Source organism: Saccostrea cucullata, unplaced genomic scaffold (genome assembly GCF_032062105.1).
Source record: "Saccostrea cucullata isolate Sc308-1 unplaced genomic scaffold, CSIRO_AGI_Scuc_v1 ctg2331, whole genome shotgun sequence".
Taxonomy (NCBI): Eukaryota; Metazoa; Mollusca; class Bivalvia; order Ostreida; family Ostreidae; genus Saccostrea; species Saccostrea cuccullata.
In genome coordinates, this window is record NW_026918894.1 from 35,797 (window position 1) to 50,861 (window position 15,065).

General features: G+C 34.1%; 1 pseudogene; it reads right to left on the minus strand.

The window, feature by feature from the left end:
• Positions 1-859: 859 nt before the first annotated feature.
• On the minus strand, positions 860-7,187 carry LOC134274535 (uncharacterized; annotated as a pseudogene).
• Between the last annotated feature and the right edge of the window lie 7,878 nt (positions 7,188-15,065).

A 15,065-nucleotide genomic window follows, 5' to 3' on the forward strand; every position in this document is an offset into this window, starting at 1 on the left:
AGAAAGAGATCTTTTTCTTTGTTTTTCTGTAACATATGATAAAATTGGTATGACAGTTAAAAAGACAAGTACTGTTGAATTCTTAACTGACATTATTTTATTGAACACAATATTATACACTGCCATAACGTTATAAACAACAACCAAAACATGAGATAAACGTTATCAAACTCAATATGGCATTTAAATTACAACACAACCTCTAATGAGCTTTTGGATAAGTAAGACATACATATCGGTACAATTTACAGAAAAACAATGAAACATAAGCAGCACTATTAACCTAGAATCACATCACAGCCGTGCAGCACACAGTCACATTATTGAGATAAATCAGATTAAGGTAAATATGTGTCTCAAGGACAGACACACCAACAAAGATCATATATCTTACCTGATCTCACCTGACCCCACCTCTGATGTTTGTGAGGTCCCTGTTTGCTCTGCTCTTATTTTGTATTGTTTTATGGACTTTGAGATTGAATACTGTTCGTTATCTCCATATCCTTCATACCTAGTGTAGAAGGCTGTGCATCAGTCCTAGCCGCTCAAGGAAACTATAACGGATTAAAACTGTAAATAGTATAAATTTTCAGTTTAAAAGAGGCCTCCATATCAGTGCTGCATATCTGGAGGACAAACCAAAGAATTTCATTTGCATTGGAGAATAATATAATTTTATTAAGTTAAAAGATAAATATAAAAATTGTATTTATTTTTGACATACTGTAAAACAGTCATTTTTACAGATTTTTACGGATATACTGCTTTACATGTACTTGTACATACATATGTGTAAATGTTCAGCATTAAAACATTATTTATTGTTGCACATTATCTAAAAAACACTCGCACCAGACTAAAGGTTCAAGTTCCTAGTTCTAACTGAACATTTTCGCCTAAAACTGTCAACGTAAGTATGAATATAGAATAAAGAAACAACAGAAAAAATTCAAAATTGATAATTTGGATGTAGTTGAAGCGTGAGAGATTGGATTGTTTAAGGTAGATAAAGAAGAAGTTGTTTGGAAATCTGTCATTGTAGTTGATGAGAGCGGTGAAGATGAATTATCTGGCAAGGAAGATGACTGTGAAGATGATGACGATGATGAAGCTGTCGAGAAAACTTCTGATGTTACGTCTGACGTTAATGATGATGATGTGGATGTTTTCAATTCTAATTGATTTCTCAATTCTGACCCCACGCACTGATCACACATAAAGAAACAGTCAGGGTCTTCTCGAAGTTTGATCTGGTACAAACGGTTGTAGTTGGTTCCCCAGAAGTTTGTCTGCCAGTTAGGAGTGGCCTGGGCTGCCTCGTTTGGATACATCCCATTACCAAACTCGGCGAATTTGATATTTCTTTCCATAGTCTTGTAGAAAATTTCCTCGATTTCTGGTATCCCAGGAAGTCCGAATCCCACACCGCCTGACATAGAAAGGAGAGCGCTTCTGAAACCAGGATGGACAGATGTGACTTCCGGTCTTATCTCACGCATTTTCCCTACAAAAATACATATGTATTACATGACCCACTGGTAAATAATTTCTCCCAATCGCTTCCTATTGTGCTATGGTTACAAAAAATGGGGTAAACATAGGGAGGGATCTTTCAATGTTATCAAGCAAATTCTAGAAAAAAGCACAAAATCATTAACTGTCAAAAATTAAACGATTGAGATGAGTCCCATATTAATAAAATACTTTTTTTCTTGAAAAAAAAAATGTTAAAAAACATTCTCTTCCTATATATAACTTATAATAATTTGAAAGAATTCGGAGTTGTTTGGGTCCATAAAACAGTTTGTCTTATATAATCTCTAAAATTTCTGTCAAATTAGAAGAAGGGATGCTTAAGAGTTATAAATGACTAAAAATAATACAGCTGGTTTTTTATTGTTTTTTCATATTTAAAACTTTGGTACATTGTGACACTAAAATATCTCTTTGTTGGTAGAAATCCTATGAGACTTTCGAGGTATTTGTAAGATGCCGTTGTTTGAATGATTCAAAACAAAGGTCACGTGTCCTTTGGAAAAGTACTCATCGGTATTGCCATCAAAGATTAAATATCCTCCCCATTCATTTGGTAGGTCATCAGTGAATAACTCTTGATTTTATCAGTTACCTGTTCCACATAATACTGTATACATTGGATAAATTATGATTAGTTTCACGACTTTCTCTGGTTTATATAGTTTGAATAATAATCTTGTGGTCACTCCAAATGTACCACCCCCTAGGGGTTATGCAATTGCCCAGAAGAATTCACTGTCACTAACGTTAGACGTGCTTCCGTTGTTGTAAACGGTATGTACGTAGTCCTTTGTCGCTGTGACGATTCTACTGTCTGCCATGATCATTTCGACCTCCAGTAAGTTATCAATAGCCATTCCATAGAATCGACAGATTGGACTGTGTCCCCCTCCTAGAGTGTATCCGCCCATACCGACGGTGTGGGCACTGCCACCAACAATCACCCTCCCGTACTTGTCTACCTAAAAGGAAAACCAGAAAGAGTTAAACCATCTTCTAAAAGACGTCCTCGAACGTTATTGATATGTAGACATTAAAGTGCTACATGACACCTATAGAGATAACAAACAGTATTCACGATCAAAAGTCCATAAACAATACAAAGTAGGAGCAAAGCAAACAGGGACCTCTAAGACCATCAGAGGTGGGATCAGATGCCACGGAGGAATGAGCATTCCCTGCTGACCGGTCACACCCGCCGTGTGCTCCTTGTCATGATCGGGAAATAACGGAAAAAATCCGTCGTCAATTTAGTAAAAAAATAATAGACTAAAAATAAGTATGAAAAAATGTCAGTCAGCATTTGACTCAATGATAAATTTTATTTGATGACAAGGTCATTGTATCGACCATAGAACTCACAAAATAATGACTTTTATGATGAGGTAAATTCATTTATAAAAGATTTATCATGATCTCTAACTGCAAAATGATGAAAAAGATGGAAATTACAACAGTTATTGACCTCCAAAAACTAAAAGCAAACCACATCTGTAAACAAAGCAAAAATGTACCCTCGGAAACTAAAGGTGTCATTAGGTGACGACCATTTGATCCTGAGGTGGGGGGGGGGGGGGGCTGGCAAATTTTTTTGAGACGGATTATTTATTTTCATGCCTGTCGAGGACAGATTATTTATTTTCAAGATTATCAAGGACAGATTATTTATTTTTTTCTGTGTCTTACCGTACCTTGATCAATTGATTCTAAAAGACTAATCATTTATATACCATATTCGGATACAGGATTTGGGGAGGGGATCAGGTATAACTTTGTTTAGGCAAGAGGTCTGGGGCTGTATATAGGGCCAGAAGTGGGTCCTGGGCGAAGCCCTGGTGGAGGCCAAGGGAGTACAGTTTGTCTTATATAATCTCTTGGGGTTTCGTGTATTTTAAGGGTAAAACCAGGCACTATTATAGTGGTATTGGTTATAAATCAAAGTATGACATAATTAATACTTGTCATACTGTACTTTGATTGAAGTAAGTTCAGGGAGCAAAGCCACCTGATATCTCTTGGTTTTTCAATACCGGTATGTATAAGAGTAAAACTTTTGTAGGAATTAGTAAGATGTGTACCAAAGTATGACATTATTAAGTCATATCATACTTTGAATGAAAAGGGCACGTGTGCTTTGCCCCCTGAAGCTCTTGGGTTTTTGTCTATTTTAAGAGTAAAACTAGGCACAAAAATATTGGTATTGTTCCAAGGCATGGCATTATTATTATTATTCGTATCATACTTTGAAATTTGATCAGGGACCTGTTCAAATGTACGTCCTCACCAAATCCGCCAGTGTATATTTTGTATTAATTTATCTAGAAAGTATAATTATTCGACAAGAAAATTTATCTTTTGTGGTGTATAAGAATTGGTTTGTATTTAACGGTATTCTCACACCTACTAATTAAGTGCACATTGTCATGTTGATAAACTGACAGAAGTATCCACTCTGGTAATCTGATTTTAAATACTATTTGGTTCTAAAATGGCGAGCGAAGCGAGCCCAAAAAAAATTTGGAATTGAAGACTTTTGAGATTAAATTACACGTAAATAAAAAAGGTATTTTTACAATATTTAATTATCAGAAGTCAAGGTCAGATTATTTATTTTCTCTGTAGTGGAGGACAGATTATTTATTTTCAACATTTTCAGGGACAGATTATTTATTTCCAAAATCTGCCAGCCCCCCCCCCCCCCCCCCCCCCCCCCTCAGAATCAAATGGTCGTCCCCTTATGTTTTACAAAAAAAACATGAGAAATCAAAGATAACGAAGCTCTCCTCGTCAAATGTTATCAGTGTTAGTAATGCAAATCTCGCATCATTTTTTTGTATTTAGAGTGCACACTGAGGTCAACATCCATCAAAGTTGTTAAAGTAGGACAAACAGTTTCTTTGGAATAAACATGCTCCAAAAACTTTAAGCTTGTCATACATCAAGAAAATATTAATTCAGTCACAACATCCGAAGCAAATGTATATCCTTAGATGCATTCTCTATGCATGTTTAATCATAACAAGCCAACAAGCCATACAATGAAAGAGCTGATCCAAAATCATACCCTGATCTCTCATCTGGAAAATGAGGGAAAGATCCAGCATCCTAAGCAGGTCTCGTAGTGTTCATCTCTAATAAATCGTCCAAGCTAATTTGATTAAAGTATGGTTAAAATTCACGCATCCAGAAAATACAGGGCATATCAAGCACAGATCTGGGTTTGTTTCATTCCTTGAAATTTAAGTTTGGTTCTGATCTGGACCTATAATTACTTGAAAACCTGATAAAAACTTTGACCTGGTCCCTCAACTGGAAAAAAAATATAGGTCTACCTATCCAGCATTTAAGGTACATGTAAGTCAAAAGTGTCCATCCATAGATGCATCATCCATGCAAGTTTGGTCAAGGTAGGGCTTAAAGTAACTTAGGAATATATCTGCTCGAAAATCTTTAACCTGGTCACTCATCTGGAAAATTAAGGCCAGATCCAGCATCTGAAGCAAGTCTTGTAGTGCTTATCCATAGATGCATCCTCAATGAAAGTTTGGTCAATGTAGGGCTTATAAATGTTGTAACTTGGGAATGGATCTGCTCCAAAAACATCATCTGATCACTCATCTGGAAAATGTGAGTCAAATCCTGCATCTGAAGCAAGTCTGGTAGTGTCCATCTCTAGATATATCATCTATTTAAGTTTTGTTCAGGTAGGGTTTTTAGTTCCTTTGGAATAGACCTGCTCCAAGAACATTAACCTGATCAGTCAACTGGAAAATGTACGTCAGATCCAGCATCTGAAGCAAGTCTGGTAGTGTCCATCCCTAAATGTATCATTCATGCAAGTTTGGTCCACGTACGGCTCATAATCATTTGGGAATGAACCTGTTCTAAGAATTTTAACTGGGACGCTGAAGCTAACGCTGACACCGACGCCGGGGGAATAGGATATATGTTCATTTTATTTTTGTCAAAGTGAAGTAATAAAAAGAAAAGTGTAGATTATTACACTTTTTCTCTACAGGAGGATTATTAATCTGGACACAAATTCTTAATACGTCTCTCTATATATAATAACTACTTTCTTCTCTATAGAAACCCCTGCTTACTTATATAATTTAGAAATTCGGATTTTACGCATTACTCTTTAAACATTAATTCTGCTCACTACTATTTAAACATTAAGTCTAATCATTTCTCTTTAAACATTAAGTCTACTCACTTCTCTTTAAACATAAATTTTACTCACTACTCTATAAACATTAATTCCACTCACTACTCTTTAAACATGAAGTCTACTCACTTCCCTTTAAACATTAATTCTACTCACTTCACTTTAGACATTAATTCTATTCACTTCTCTATAGACATTAATTCTACTCACTTCACTTTAGACATTAATTCTACTCACTACTCTATAAACATTATTTCCACTCACTACTCTTTTAAAATTATACTCACTTCTCTATATAAACACTAATTCTACTAACTTCTTTGAAGACATTAATTCTACTAACTTCTCTGTAGACATTAATACTACTCACTTCTCTATAGACATTGATTCTACTCACTTCTCTATAGACATTAATTCTACTCACTATTTTATAGACATTACTTCTACTCACTTCTCTATAGATATTAATTCTACTCGCTTCTCTAAAGACATTAACTCTACTCACTACTTTATACACATTAATTCTACTCACTTCTCTATAAACATTAAAATTCTACTCACTTCTCTATAGACATTAATTCTACTCACTATTTTATAGACATTACTTCTACTCACTTCTCTATAGATATTAATTCTACTCGCTTCTCTAAAGACATTAACTCTACTCACTACTTTATACACATTAATTCTACTCACTTCTCTATAAACATTAAAATTCTACTCACTTCTCTATAGACATTAATTCTACTCACTGCTTTATAGACATTAATTCTACTCACTTTTCTATAGACATTAATTCTACTCGCTTCTCTAAAGACATTAATTCTACTCACTACTTTATAGACATTAATTCTACTCACTTCTATATAGATATTAATTCTACTCACTTCTTTGTAGACATTAAATCTACTCACTTCTCTGTAGACATCAATCCACTGGTTTCCAGGTCCCACGGTAATTGTCCCGTTTTCATGTCTCCAGGAATCTAGATCCACTTCTCTGCCCTTCATCAAACTTAGATTTATCTAAGTGTAAAACGGTTTTAAAAATCTCATTCATAACTACCTGTAAACATTGCTGTTTCAAATTTTGCAAACTTTTTTCAATTTTAAAAAGCTTTTTTTAAAACCTGTAATGTGCCATTCCCCGTAGAACGACCATTGAAGTCGTGTCCAGTACCCAGGACAGTCAGTCGTAGATTATATTGTCTGGCGAAGGCGATGGTGTCTTTGACATCGTCACGTGACATAGCCATGACAACAGCGAATGGGTAACTAGTCCTGATGAGATTGTGCATCAATGTGACGTCAGTGTAGGTTTTATTGTCAGAAGGATATACAACTGATCCATTAGGAAGGGAAGAAGCAAACGCTTGAATGACGCTGGTGCTGGGAAAACAGGAATCTCCAGGATAGCAGAAAGGGGTCAAGGATAAACAAAGGTCAGGGAGGACCAATAAAAGGACCATAGATATGATAATCATTCTGAAAAAAAAGTGCATGAAAAGATTTTTTTATTAAAATAAAAAAAAGATTTTTTAAATATTGCAACTGCATTTCTTTCTTAAAATAATATTCCTATAGTTCAACAAACAAATTATTTTCAATGATCATAGAGGGAACGACTTTACTTTACCGGTCCCCAGAAAAACGCGTAAAATGTATGTCGCCGAAGGCGACTTCAGTTTATATGAGATCGCGAAAAAATTTTAAATACGAGGGTTTTTTTTTTTTTTTTTTTTTTTGCTTTTTGATCTCAAAATCGAATTCTACGGTTAAAAGTTAATAAACTACGTTTTAAACGGTTTTAACCTCGTTCTCTGAAAACATTTAACTAATATTGTTTATTCAAGGAAAAAATCGACAAAGAAAGATTATTCATGAACGAAACGCGTGCGGTGCATGCTTAGTGTCATTTCTTTCGGACTTAGCCATTCTTCCATATAAACAAACAAACGAAACGCCTTTGAAGCTGAATTATGACTTAGAAAAATTACAGAAACATCTGAATTTCTTAACTTATCTAAGAGAACGAGTCACTAACCCTAATCCATCGTATGGTATGCAAGGACAAAGACGTTTAGACGAAATCTTCCGGGCAGATGCTAGACTAACCCTTATCAGTCGAATAATGTCCGAGGACTAACCTTAATCTCTCAGATGGAAGTGAGACTAACCCTAATCAGTCGAATAATTGTGCAAGGACTAACCCTAATCTCTCAGGTTTGCAAGACTAGATCTATTTCTAATCACTCATATAGTGTGCAAATTTAACCCATTTCAGTTGATGACGTAGTTGTTACGTCATAGTCCAGTGAGCGCCAGGATCTTGCGGATCTTGGGACCGGTAAAGTAAAGTCTACCCGAAATCTGCATCATTTACAACTAACATATTTCAGGAAAAAAAACATTCCTATCCATGCATCCAATCTATTAATATAGCAAATGCCCTTAATTGTTATTGAAGAGAAATAATTTTTTAATGTTTATTTTAAAAGAGGAAATAAAATAGTCCTCACCTTTTACGCTCAGGCTCCTGGGTCTGCGTGGACTACCGTCCTTTACTCCGCGGTATTTAAGTTCATTCCCGGAGACACGGATATTAACCCCAGTCATAAGGTCTGGAATGTTTCGAAATACCTTTAAATTTATAACGAGCGGATTGTCAGGTGCTTAACATTGACAAAAAAGAAACATGAATCTTTCAGTATGTTTTAAATTTGGATATGTAGTCAATTCTTACCTGTTTTGTATCTCAGATTCTTATTTATTTACAGCATTTTCTATACACTACGGAACCTGATCCCATCTGATGTTTTGCAATCAAAACTGGCGAACTGGAATGCAGTGTGCAATAATCATAACTAATTGCATTCAACAATGCATTTCGCAATTCAAATTTTAACAGGTGTCCCATCATATGAGATTGTCAAGGTTATATAGTGGTGATCTGATACCATTTCTTTGAAATTATGGTGCCATCTTTACTTTCCAAATTCTGCAGGTCAAGATTTCAACTTTATTAATTAAACTGTATGAATGAAATCGGGCTCGAAATACCAAAATTAAAACGCACGTGTACACTGTACGTTGTAATAAACCCGGCCTTCTCAAATTCTCACCAGAGTCAATGCTTTTCTCGCAAAAAAGGTGTCGCGAAAATTTAATGATCTTCAAAATTTAATGTTCCTTGAATTCATACATATTGTAACGTGCAACGCGGCCGAGCTTGGTGTGTGGTGATATGTCTTGTATCACCGAGGCGTTACACTAGGTTCGTTAACCTGTTACCTCAGGTTTTTGTTGATCAAGTCCAATGTATACAAATATATACATATTTACAAGATATACAGTTTCTTCTCGATTGGACAACCACTAACTGTGGTCAACGGTTATCTCCCGCAATGAATTTCTTCTTGTCCTGCCACTTCATTCGTACTGCTGCATCTTGGCACTTCTCCCACTTCTGTGGTAGGCCACCTCTCTCAACATTGACCTACTGCCTTATGCAGGTCTTTCGTATTTGTTAATAATGTAAAGCGTTACTGCCCATCCCCCGCAACTGTGTGCCTTATTCAGGTCTTATCACAATGTTTAAGAGCATAGACATAAACGGTATAACAATTCTACCACCAGAGAGGTATCCTGAGCATATCCTTATACAACATGTATAAACCCAGTGCAGTCCTAGTACATAGGCAGCTATAAACTACTTAAATGATCTTAGAATTAATATTTTTTTATTGGTTAAGAATTTAAGGTGGCTCATTACATCCACAGTTTATTTTAGATTTCAATACAGCACCACTTACTATGTAGATGTCAAATATCCAGATGGGGGTATGGATATCATACTATAATCATAGATATTTTTTATAGAATTTTTAGTTTTTGTCTAATTTTAGTGAAATGTTTTATTTCAAGCTTATTATTACCAGAATTTCAGAACTCTAAGTGTCAAATGATGGACATCTTCTTCAGACAAGTGCACACAATGAAAATACCTCATAATACCTAATATAAATTTTATTAGAAAAAATAGTTTTCTCCTAAAAAACAATTAATGTCATTATCTTTTTAATCTATGCATAAAACATTAAGAAAATGAGTTCTGAAGAGACAAGGAATGTATTTCAATGAATTACATGTGTCAAATTGAATGAAGAATGTTTAAACAAAATGAAAAATCCAATTTTAAAAAATATTTGGAATAAAAATTCCACTTCCAAGAGTTATCTTTCCGAATTACCCAAGACTCAAAACACGAAGGAACGTTTGACATTACATTTAAAATTCAGAACAAAGCATTAATTTATTTTTTTAATTTCAACAAAGGTGTAGATTTTAACTCGAATTTCCTCCATACAAACATGTCATTGACTGCATGCATCGCTATGAAATTGACATTACTTGTTTGGCGAAGATTTGATTGTTGTTTTCCTTTGTTTCTGCTCAAAAGCAATTCTTCTTGGGTTATGCATTATAAATCCGTTACTTTGTTTTCACTTTTTATAACACCGCATGTTTCATCTATTTTTAAAGCGTTTTAAAGGTCAAGGTCATATTATAGAGGTACCCGTTCAATTCGTCCCCAGAGGAAACCGGTGGACACAATGGAGGTTTATTTTTTGTGTAGTACGTCATCAAAAAGTGGTGTAATGAGCCTCCTTAAACAAAAACGCACGTCTAACGTTTTATACGAAACTAAATCACAAAAACCAATTTCCGTTTCAATTTTTTATCTGGGACAACGTTATAGATGGATAACCTTTCTTAACCAGAGCTGATCAGAAAATATCTCACTCTGATATGAGATCGCAGTTGTCGATAGTACAAAATACCTACCTCTGTAAAGCGAAATTGATGATAGGGCTGCATGTACAAAAAATAGACCTCATCTGATACTTGATCAGTGGAGCAAGGCCTCTGCCGACGTTACAAAGTACGAGCAACCTCTCGAATGAAATAGGTAAATATTTACGTCAGTGAACCGCGACCTATGCAATAGTTAAATTTCTGTCCGCTGCATTTCATTTCCGGAAATATGCATATCATTTCCGACATTTTTTGTTTTCATTTCCGACATAATTTTTTTTTCATTTCCGGAATTTACCTGTGCGGCAATTTAATGTTTTCCAAGTTAGTGAAATGAAATTTTAAAAGTATTTATTGCAGAATATTGATAAAAAAAATATAAATCCATCATTACATATATGTATACATGTAGCACTAAGTCTAGGTATTAAAAGTGATCATTTAGCATAAAACTTTTTCACCACATTTAATGTGCACTAAATTAAATGTCAGTGACAGCAGCAAACTTATGTTCAAGTCATCAATAGATTAACTTAAATCAGAAATTGGATTTCAATGATATTTAATATCATAATGATTTTATTCATTTAAATTTTTCATAGGTAAAGTCTCAAATCTCTTACTAAAATGTCGGAAATGAAAACAACAAATGTCGGAAATGAAAACTAAAATTTGTCGAAAAATGAAAAGTTCATAATAATATTACAAAAAGTTCCGGAAATGAAGTGCAGCCTTTTTTTTGCTTGGGTGGGAAATAAATAAAACAACATTGAATTAGCTAATACAGTGAATCTCGTTTAGAAGTCCAAGTGTTTAATATACACTTGTCACGTACGTATGACAATATCTTTCCTGAAAAATCCCCCATAATACCCGTGCCTTCACATTGATCCCACGAGGTATTTTCATATATTTCCATTTCCAATTGTTTTCTCTATGATAAACACTACAAAAGTGTATCTTGTTAATTTCATGATAATACCCTGTGGTATGCATATTTCTCTATTACTGAAAGGTCAGGTGTCAACCTGCATGTATATCACTGGCGTATAAATATACTCAAGAAAAAATAGATGTTTTGTTTAATTGTTTACTAAGTAATTTGATTGATATATCTTTTTAACAAACAAAATAAATAATGAATTATCTTCGGCTCGAAAGCAAGTCACTAGCGCAACGCTGTCCACTGTTACGGTATCATCGAGGCCTCGCGAGTCCGAGAACTCCACTTCCGTAACAGCCACGTGGAGAAATTGACATTGCCACATGGATCTGCACGTACTCCATCATCTGATACAGACATGGTCCCTTAGTCATTACCATCTGACTTCTTAAGCAACTCAACTTTTTCTGTTATTATAACATCCATACAAATCGGTTTCCTGACCATGCTGGCTAGCTCCCGTTTCATCAACTGCAACATTGCATTCAATATGGCGGCGGAGAAGTGACATAGTGCCTATATATGTTCGTGCTTCCGACAACCTAAATCTAGGTCACATATATAATTAAAGTCAACAAGATTACTTTGATTATCATTTAAAATTCTTTTGTTGTTTATTTTATAAATGTTGATATTTGGCTACGGTAAATATAAATAGTCAATAAAGGATGTATTCGCTTTAACAAAAGAATTGACCTATAGGAGAGAACAATTTCCCTGAAAAAGTGATATTGAAAAATTAATCTTTATTTGTTGTTTTTTACCGTATATATGTCTAAATTTTTTAAATTTATGTTTTATACCTTAAATTTATTAGTTATAACTTTACAATAAACCTCCAAACTTGGCCTAAACACCATTTTGTCCGATAAAGCGTTGATTTTTGCATGAATTTTGGCCTAGAAGTCCTTCAGGGCAGGCCTGCCCCTATATAAAATTGTGATATTTTGATAGGTTTGAATGTAATGATGAATTTAAGATAGGATTTTTTTAGGGGCACCCCTGCCCTAGGGTCGAAATTCACAAAAAACTTACAAAAAATAAGGAAATCTGATTTTAATAATCTGCTTCAAATTTATACCTATAAATTTTATAGTCAGACTAGCTCAGTTGAAATACATGCTGTCTTTTATATTGTACAAACTAACATTTTACTGTCGGGGGTTCGAATCCGCCTAGTACCACACTTTTAAAGTTTAAAATTTTCGCCTTTTCAAAGACTTTTTAAATATTTTTTATAGCCTTGTGTATTTTCCTTCAATTATATATCCTTTATGCATGCCCATTCTTGATATAAGGAACACTAAAGAGATATCAAATCGTAGAAATCTAATGTAAAGTTGTCAGTCAGGCGGAACAAACCTCAGTATAAGCACACTTTCTCCGAGGACAAGAATAACTCACTCTGTGTTACTCAATACAGGTACTCTTAGCAGCATTGAGCTGTGATGAATGTCAATTGTATATATTCTTTAGAATTTAATAACATTGCTTTTGGCTACATACAAATCAGTAACTGTCCTCCTCGGATTTGATTTAGGCCTATACAATTTGCACACATTAATCATGTAAATGGAATGTTTTACTTCATTCACAGATAACATTGCCTAGATATAAAGAATAGAATTTCAGAGGCAGTAAACATTACCATTTTGCATATTGAGAAGTTAAGACAAATATCAATTATTACTATTTGAGATAACAAACTCAGAAAGTCAATGAAAGGGTTCCTCATACCTCTACTCGCTGAAAAAAAAAAGATTTAGGAAAAACAAATTGTTATATGTATTCAGCCTAATGCCATTAATCAGAACGGAAATCGACAAGCTTTTTGTATAGAAAAAAACCAAGCCCGATCCTATAGGTCAAATCCCTATTTATAATGAAGTGATATTGTTTCGTGTTTTGGGGACTATTTTTTATAGTAAAATTTGACGTCATGGGGCCTTGTGCATTTCAAATCTACTCAATTAGACGGTATTTCGATTTATTTTAAGATGGTTATTTCAAGTAAAAATGGAAATATAAGGAATCACTGTCTAGTTTTGAGGGTATGCCAGGGACATCAACAATAGTGGGAAACATGGGATAATTTAAGCATAACGGGCTTCGCCCATTATGCAAATCATCCCATGTTTCCCACTATTGTTGATGCCCTGGCATACTATACTAACTAGACAGTGATTCCTTAATTAAACACTTTTTGCAGACATATTCTCGATTCATTTTCTTTAAAACAACAAATGTCTTCATTTTTCAAAATACGTATTTAATAGCACTACTCATTAGTGCTACTACCCTAGCCTTTTTACTCTCTCGCTATTGTCACTTTAATGATTGCCTTTGTAAAAAAAAAAAGAGACTTCCTTCTCCTCATTAAATACTTCTACTTTCACAATGCCATACATTGCCTCTGCAGCATTTTATATAGAAAAGGACAATACCATCTAAATAGGGGTAAACAGGCTGCTGGACTATACCATTAGTCCTGGTCATACCAGTGTTTGGAAGTTATAGGCCCATTGTCTATCTACTTCATCCTTCATAACAATATATATATATTTGGCAAAAAAAGTTAAGGTTTCGTCAAAGGTCAACATGTCCAAAGATTTATTTTTACAATAGCCCCAAAACTATGTAAGGTATAAAGTTAAAACTTTTACAGTTTAAAATTTTTTTTATTGAAAAACAGATAGAAAGTATCACTTGATAAAAAAAAAAACTTGGAATAATATTAATTGAGAAAAATTCTTCTTAAAAATGCATATATTTTCAAAAAATACACCTAATTAATTCCGCGCTTTTAGTGAAAACCATCATTGCAGAAACAAAATGTGTTTATCAATGAAGGGCAAGTTACTTGGATAGCCTCTGGAAAGTTGTTTTCCCTGTTTATTTTGTCCAAATGTTAAGACTTGAAAGTGAAAGTACACTGCAAATGGCGGATTCTATAGGGGTCTTGTCTTTATACATGTCATGCTTTCAATAACAGCCTTTCAGAGACCATTCACGTCCAACTTGCCCTTCATTGATAAACATATATTATTTCTACAATGTTGGTTTTCACAAAAAGGACAGAATTAAGCAGGTGCATTTTTTTAAAATATGCACATTTTCTGATACAATTTTTCTCAAAAAATATTTTTTTTTAAATATTTGTTATCAAGTAATACTTCCTATCTATTAATTAGTGATATATTTACAAAATGTAAACGTTTTGACTTCATACCACACATAGTTTTGGAGCAATTGTAAAAATAATTTTTTAGATATGTTGACCTTTGACGAAACCAGCTGTTAGTATTTCCATGCAATGTGTGACAATATATGATTTATGGTCATAGAGTTAAGCTACACTTCCAATGCTTTTCTTGCTTAACGTGTATCTACAATTTAATAATTTAATAGAGCTTGAAAAAAAAATCGATGTTAGCTAATTTCCGGTCCATTTTGATCTTTACAGTGACTAACTTTAAAAAGACGCCTTTCGTGAGAGGGAGGAATGCATCTTAAACATCTTTGACGAGCAAAGGGAAAACTAAAGGTCACCAGACATTGGTACACAACCATACAATACATGTAATTTGTTAGTTGACAAAAT